Source organism: Aedes albopictus, chromosome 3, assembly GCF_035046485.1.
Source record: "Aedes albopictus strain Foshan chromosome 3, AalbF5, whole genome shotgun sequence".
Taxonomy (NCBI): domain Eukaryota; kingdom Metazoa; phylum Arthropoda; class Insecta; order Diptera; family Culicidae; genus Aedes; species Aedes albopictus.
In genome coordinates this window covers 284,483,068-284,490,865 of record NC_085138.1, presented here as the reverse complement: position 1 = coordinate 284,490,865, position 7,798 = coordinate 284,483,068, and positions in this window count along the sequence as shown.

Genomic DNA, 7,798 nt, shown 5'->3' with positions numbered 1-7,798 from the left:
TTTGAACTATTCTTGCATTCAAGTTAGATGTAATGTCGCAATCAGTTGAGTAGATGGCGGTAGTGAGCCAACGTATATCGTTTTGAACATTTACACAGGATTCTGCGAAAAATTTGAACTAGCACAAGGGGAATGACATATCCTTTTCTAACCGGAATATCCGCATTTATCCGTTTCTAACCGTCGCTAACCGTGTCTAACCGCTGCTCACTTAGCAGCTCGCTTAGCAACGGTTAGCGACGGTTAGAAACGGATAAATGCGGATATTCCGGTTAGAAAAGGATATGTCATTCCCCTTGTACTAGCATAAACATCTGTTATCTGTGGTTCGACCTTTTTTTTTGTTTTATAATGAAATCATCTAAAAGAGTTTTTGACCCAGTTTTTAGACATTTCTTTTGTTTTCTAAACTAACATTTGAAAAGGGTTTATTTTATTGTACCAATATTTAAAAAAAAAGTATAATGGAGAAAACAAGAAAGTGTTGTCTAAATCCTTGTCTAAATCCCCCTTTCTTTAATAAAATTGCAATTGTTTCATTAACTAATACCCAATGGTATCCAAATAACTATTCTTTCCTATCACTTTAGGAGTCGCAAGGGCATGAAGCCTGTGTAGGAGCAGTTAGCTCACAGCTTGTTCGATCGCATTTCAACCGGAATGCGCACGATTAGGACTGATCGCTGCATGGACGAGAACTAGGAGCGCTGAGAAGAGAACGGGGATGCGGAATCTCAAGGATCAAGGATCAAGGAACTTTGTGGTTTTATTTTGAAAGCACCGATCGGTTCAGTAGTTTCCGAGTCTATTAGGGTCAGACAAACAGACATACATTAGTAACTCATTTTTATATATAAAGATAGATAGATGGATACCAGGATAGATAGATATTTCAATTTTACCATTCTAATTTGACTGCATTTTTTCCTTTACATCAAACTCGTTCAGTGAAACATGTTATTTTTGTGTTAATTTTTTTAAATATTGGTTCGCTCTTCAAACCTGGAACGCATGTATAGTTTATTATCAAATGTGACGAAATTGCAGGCAATCATTCGTAAATAACAAACGACTCACAAATGTACCATTTGAACGCTTCTTTGAATTTGAACGATCTTCTAATATAGGTTCAAGCCAAGGGGTTGGAAACTCTGACACCTTGTGTTAAACACCCGTTTCACCTCGTTTCACACACCAAAAACACCTTTTGACACACTTCGACACCTTTCAGATGTGCTACCAGGATATTTTTTTATTTTTCTGGCATCATTGGCCTGCCCTCGGGCCTGCCGATGTTTTTGTTTTGTTGATTTAAATTCGCAGTCGCAGTGCAGAACACGAAAGTGCTCGCAATATTGTGCGCGTTCGAAGAAATACGTTCATCTGCCTCCAAATCACATGGGATCGGGACAAATTGTCGTTGGATTGCTCGGAACCGGGAAGAGGCAGCAACGGAAGACCGGATGAGTTTACACTGGAGAGCTTCGACCCACCCAGCTTAAAAGATTCGATACAGCTGGTAGACGAAATCCTGTGTCAACACCATCATTGACCGGATGACGAAACTCGACTACTCTGCCGCCGCCGCCGCCGCAGCCCAAGACCAAAATAAAGGAGGCCGACTGCCAGAAGTTTAACACCGGTGACCAAGATTTTCAAGGAGCAGCAAGTGAGGAAGCCGGAAAAGGTCTTGACCAGGAGAGCGTAGCAATCAGGATGAAACGAGGATCCTGAGGGCCTGCCGGGGTCAACCACCGGTGGGTAACCGGTACGGAAGTGGTGCTGGTATGGATGCTGACAACGGTGGACAATCGGCGACGCTTCAGTCGTTGCCCGTCGTACAGCCGGACGGCTTGATCAAGGGGAATGACATATCCTTTTCTAACCGGAATATCCGCATTTATCCGTTTCTAACCGTCGCTAACCGTTGCTAAGCGAGCTGCTAAGTGAGCAGCGGTTAGACACGGTTAGCGACGGTTAGAAACGGATAAATGCGGATATTCCGGTTAGAAAAGGATATGTCATTCCCCTTGGGCTTGATCGAAGTTGACCGATACATACAAAGTCAAGTTCACCAGCGCCGTGATCAGTCATGATTTCCGTGTGACGGATCGTCCGAAACGATTGAGACCACCGGAACTGTTTGACCAACGTATGTGTGAAGTCACAAAAGTTCATCTTGAGCTGTTTCCAGACATGATCAGCAGCTTCTCTTGGAGCAGCAAGTGAAAACGCCGGAACACGATCAACCACCGAGTAACCGGTACGGAAGTGGTGGTGGAAGGGATGCTCATAACGGTGGACAATCGCGCCCGGATACGCATCAGTTTACTACCGAAAGCAACAGCGAGGAATGTAAATTGTAGTCGTATTGAGAAAGTATTCTTTTCTGTTTTTGGACGGGTTTTTACTTTCAGTTCGAGTTTTAGTTTAACGTTAATAGTGAGTGTGAGATAGATTTTGTGATTTAATACGAGCACTATTCACACTTACAATCAGAAAAAAATGGAACTAATATGCCAACAATAAATTGTATTGAAAGTAAAGTAAACAGTGTATTAAAAGTGAAGTACGAAAGTCTAATCCGCTCTTGACATCCAAATTGTGCTGAAAAATCATGTAAATGATGTAATGTGGATTCAAGAAAGCTATGCTTCATCTTATATTTCGCATTGAAATCGGCAAAGTTAGTTCTTGCTTCTGGTGTAAATTCCTCACTAAAAACTCCTTCCTAAACCAGCAGTGATCCCTCCCAAGACGTCGGATTGATTAGATTCTATCTTGCTCTGAACGAAACTAGCGCTTCTTCGAGAACCAAGGGGAATGACATATCCTTTTCTAACCGGAATATCCGCATTTATCCGTTTCTAACCGTCGCTAACCGTGTCTAACCGCTGCTCACTTAGCAGCTCGCTTAGCAACGGTTAGCGACGGTTAGAAACGGATAAATGCGGATATTCCGGTTAGAAAAGGATATGTCATTCCCCTTGTCGAGAACTGACTTCCGAAAAACCAATATTTTTATTTTAATAATAATTCAATCTTGTTATAATTACAATTCCACCTTCCACCTTCATCCATGTTTCCCTTCAGCTCGGTGTGCTTGATCGTTAGCGCGGCACTTCAGTCGTTGCCCGTGGTACAGCTGGACGGCTTAATCGAAGTTGACCGATGCATGCAGTCACGTTCACCATCGCTATGATCAGTTTCATAGTGGCCATGATTGCCGTGTGACGGATCGTTCAAAGTGATTGAGTGCACCGGAACTGTTTGACCAACGCCTGTGTGAAGTCACAAAAGAGATCTTGAGCTGTTTCCTTGGTTGATCTCGTCAAACTACTCAGACTCGGACATCGTCCGGATGCTCACTGTTGCAGCTCTGTGGTAATTTGGCCTATTAGAACTAGTTCATCAGCGTAGTCAATACCGATTGGGATTCGAATCCTTTCAGGATGTATTTCTCGATCCAGCCGTCCACGATTGTGGTGATAGCCGACTTCGAGTATCTCCGAATAAAATACATTTTTGACCCATCCGTTGCATTTTCCAATCCGTCACCACCACTAGCAGATGAGCGCGAACACATTTCTTGGATGAACTACCATCAAAACAAACAACTGATGAGGAGAATCTCGAAAAGCGTTGCCAGTAAATTGAAAAAGAATGACGTCTATCACATGAGCTGTCAAAAACATCATTGAACTGCTCATTAGACCGGCCCACATTTGTATGAAGCGAAAAAAAAGTTTTCAAAATTCATGGGGCACCCTCTAGAATCGTGCCTTTGGATGAGAAGAACAATCTGTGAAAGATTCAGCTCAATCGGTTGAAAACTGAGCTGGCGCAAACGAGTTGACGATTTGTATGGGATGTTCAGTTCAAATATATGGGAAATTGGATGACCTCCAGTCTCTAATACAGCACGCCGGTTTGGCGAGTTCGATTTGGCTCAGAATTGAAAGAATAGCAGTTGATACCCTAATGAACAACTTTGTAGAAGACCATATCATGATAAAATTTAATTTAGTTGCGGTTTTAGTCAACAAAACCAGGATTAGGACATCTTCTCCCGTTTACTCTCGGTTGTTATATGCAGCACGTGTTTGCCGCTCGAAATTTGCCCACTACATCATAGGCGGCTATGTTGTCCTTCATTTCCATTGCTCACGCATGTTGGTGAATATCGAAACAATGTAAAATTACATAGCTGCCTATGATGTAGCGCGCAAGCTACGGTCGACCAACACGTGCTGTATATAACAACCGAGAGTAAACGGGAGAAGATGTCCTCATCCTGGTTTATTTGGTTAAAACCGTAACTAAATTAAGTTTTATCATGACATGGTCTTCTACAAAGTTGTTCATTAGGACACAGACAAACAGACGTAACTCTTAGAGGTAATTCATCTAAGACTTTTGTCCGGTGTCATTTTCATGAGCACACTGCCACCTGTTGGTAGAACCGCGCGCGACACTGTCGATTTCGATTTGACGTTTTGCTGACACGCACACTACTACACAAATTGCCTGTAATTATCGTTTGCATCATTCAGCAAAGTGTACACCGGCAAACGTCAAAGCGATCGAACACTAGCGCCTCTGGTGCAACGATCACGCAAATCGGGTTAAATTTGAATTGGTCGTTAAATGCATGTGTCAAGCAGTTTTGAAGAGTGTCATGTCTGTTTGTCTGTGATTAGGATATCAACTGCTATTCTTTCAATTCTGAGCCAAATCGAACTCGCCAAACCGGCGTGCTGCATGAGAGACTGGAGGTCATCCAATTTCCCATATATTTGGACTGAACATCCCATACAAACCTTCAACTCATTTGCGCCAGCTCAGTTTTCAACCGATTAAGCTGAATTTTTCACAGATTGATCTTCTCATCCAAAGGCACGATTCTAGAGGGTGCCCCGTGGAATTTTTCGACATTTTTGTATTTGGGCCAGTCTACTGCTCATGCACCGAGAAACACCCAAAAACACCCGATCAGCACACTTCAGCACATTCCAGGGTGTCAGAGTTTCCAACCCCTTGGTGCCTAGAAATTGTAATAGGCCTCGCAAAATGCAATAATTTGTTGAATACTTGATTGCTTTAGGCCACCCATAGTCATTGTAGTAGCGTGTGGCTCAGTAAGTAAGTTTCAAAATAATATCTCCTAGCTTAGCTAAATGTTAGTTCAATTCCCAATATAAGAAATGTTAACAAAAAATCATAAACATGCACAGGAAGGGTGGGTGGTGACGGTGAGGTGGCTGTTGTTTTTAACTTTTTGGATCCTCCGCCAGTCGATCGATAAAGCAGAACCCACTGTTTTTATTATCGATGTATCGTTAAACATATTTATCAATCGATATTGAAGTGACTTTGTTTTTATTTAGATTTCTTCAAGAAACGATGACGATCGCTATCGATTTTTGATATGAACGTCTTTAAAGGTCTTCATAAAGAAATGCAAAGATATTTAAAGAAATGGTTGACCGGGATATAATTTGAACGATGTGCAGATTAGAGGGGGTCAAATTAAAAAGTGTTCTGATTAGATGCGGTCAAACTAACAGGGGTAGACGGTAAAATCTAAGCTAAATTTCATGGGAATGAGCCATTTTACGAAGTAACAACAATGTTGATGATGATATTGATTTTCACGGGATATTGGACGCTACCTGCAGTCAAAATTCATTTATAAAATCGGCTCGTAAAATATACTATAGGCCTCAGAAGACGTATTTGGAATCAGCTGATTTTGGGGGCCTTTGACAGTTCTCCTATGAAAAGACAGTTCAGCGTTTGCGCTTTTGTTCGGCAGTTGAAAACAATAGCATACGCGGGCCTGTCAGCTGAAAAGGCCTATAATAGTAACAAATTTTGAAAACGACGTATAATCAATGCTACACCATTGATTTTACGTCGTTTTCAAAATTTGTTACTGCACTGAAATAAATTTTGTTGTGGAAACTACCAATTCCATAGTAAAATTACTAACCGTACCTATGATTCTCAACTATTGACGCAGTAGGCAATCGCCCTAATGCCCCACCCTGGTTACGCCCTTGGTGACCAACCACTGTTATTTTTTCCTAACAGTTATTCACAAGCCAGACCTCAAGTCATACAGACGTGTTTCCGTAATAAACTATTTTCGTTTGTTAACCTTCGTCGTTATTCGTTACTCGAGTCGTCCCTTAAAAGGTTATGGGCACCCACGCGCGAGAAACGGCACACGGAATTCCACAATTCGATGGCGGACCAGGATTCCAGAACTGGAGCTACAGGGTACGGATGTTCCTGGATTCCGCTGGTGTGTTGAAGACTCTCACGGAGAACCCTCCGGCGACTGCAGCAGAGAGAATGAAGTTTGACGAAGCGGATCGTAAAGCCAAGGCCCATATTGTGAGTTTCTTGGCCAACGAGGTACTGGAGGTTGTACGTGAACAGAACTCTGCCAAGGACATGTGGAAGGCGCTTGAAAATACTTTTGCGAAGAAGTCTATCGGCACCCAGAATCTACTCCGGAAGCAGCTGAACCGTTTGAAGCTAGAAGAAGGAAAGTCCATGCGAGCTCATCTGATGGCGTTTGAGGATCTCATCCGACAACTGAAGACGGCTGGCGCAAAAATCGATGAAGCGGATTCGGTGATTTCCTTGTTCCAGACCCTTCCGGACAGGTATGATCCACTGGTGACCGCTCTAGAGAATATCCCGGAAGAAAACCTGACTCTGGAGATGGTCAAGCAACGTTTATTGGCGGAGGAGCTGAAGTACACGGAACGACAGGAAGACGGTGGAAGAACCAACACGGCAGCGTTTGCGGGAGAGAAGTCCGGGAAACCCAAGAAAGACCCGAAGAAGTTTCAGGGAAGATGCCATAAATGCGGAAAGCGTGGACATTTCAAGCGAGACTGCAGGTCGAAGCGGGACAACGAAGCAAACGTGGCAACGAAGAACGCGGTAGTATTCATGGCAGATCGGTCAAGCAAGAAGACAAGTACGAGCAAGGTAACCTTTAAACTTGATTCTGGTGCGAGCGACCATCTGGTCAACCGTCAAGATGTGTTCTCGGCCTTCAAGAGGCTAAGGCAGTCGGTTGTCATCGACGTGGCTAAGGACGGAGAGACGTTGGAAGCGAAGATTGCCGGAACAATCACTGGATGTAGCAACCGAGGAACACCACTTCGAATGGAGGACGTCCTACTGGTATCGGAATTGCGCGACAACCTCATGTCGGTCAAAAAGCTTGCCAGCGCAGGTGTGGAAGTAACGTTTTCCGGATCAGTGGCGCTGCTCAAGAAAGAAGGGAAGGTCATTGCTACAGCGCAGATGAGAGGTGGACTGTACGAGATAGAAGTGAAGCTGGAGAAATCATCAGCAAGAATGAGTGCTACGACTTCGAATGACCTGTGGCACCGAAGGTTGGGCCACTTGAGCCAGCGAGGAATGGACACGATGATGAGGAACGGCCTGGTGACTGGTATCAGCTGTAACCCAGATAAGGTGAGTTTCTGTGATGTATGCGTTCAAGCAAAGCAGTGTCGTGATCCCTTCAATGGCACCCGAGAGAGAGCAACAAGGCCCCTAGAGCGAATCCATTCAGATGTCTGTGGACCGGTGGATCCCCCAGCGTACGATGGTTCAAGATACTTCATTTCGTTCATTGATGATCATACACACTTCGCCGTAATATACCTGCTCAAGCGGAAGAGTGAAGCCTTTGCCAAGTTCCGTGAGTATGAAGCGATGGCGTCCAGTATATTCGGAATGAAGATTTCAAAGCTGAGGATTGACCAGGGAC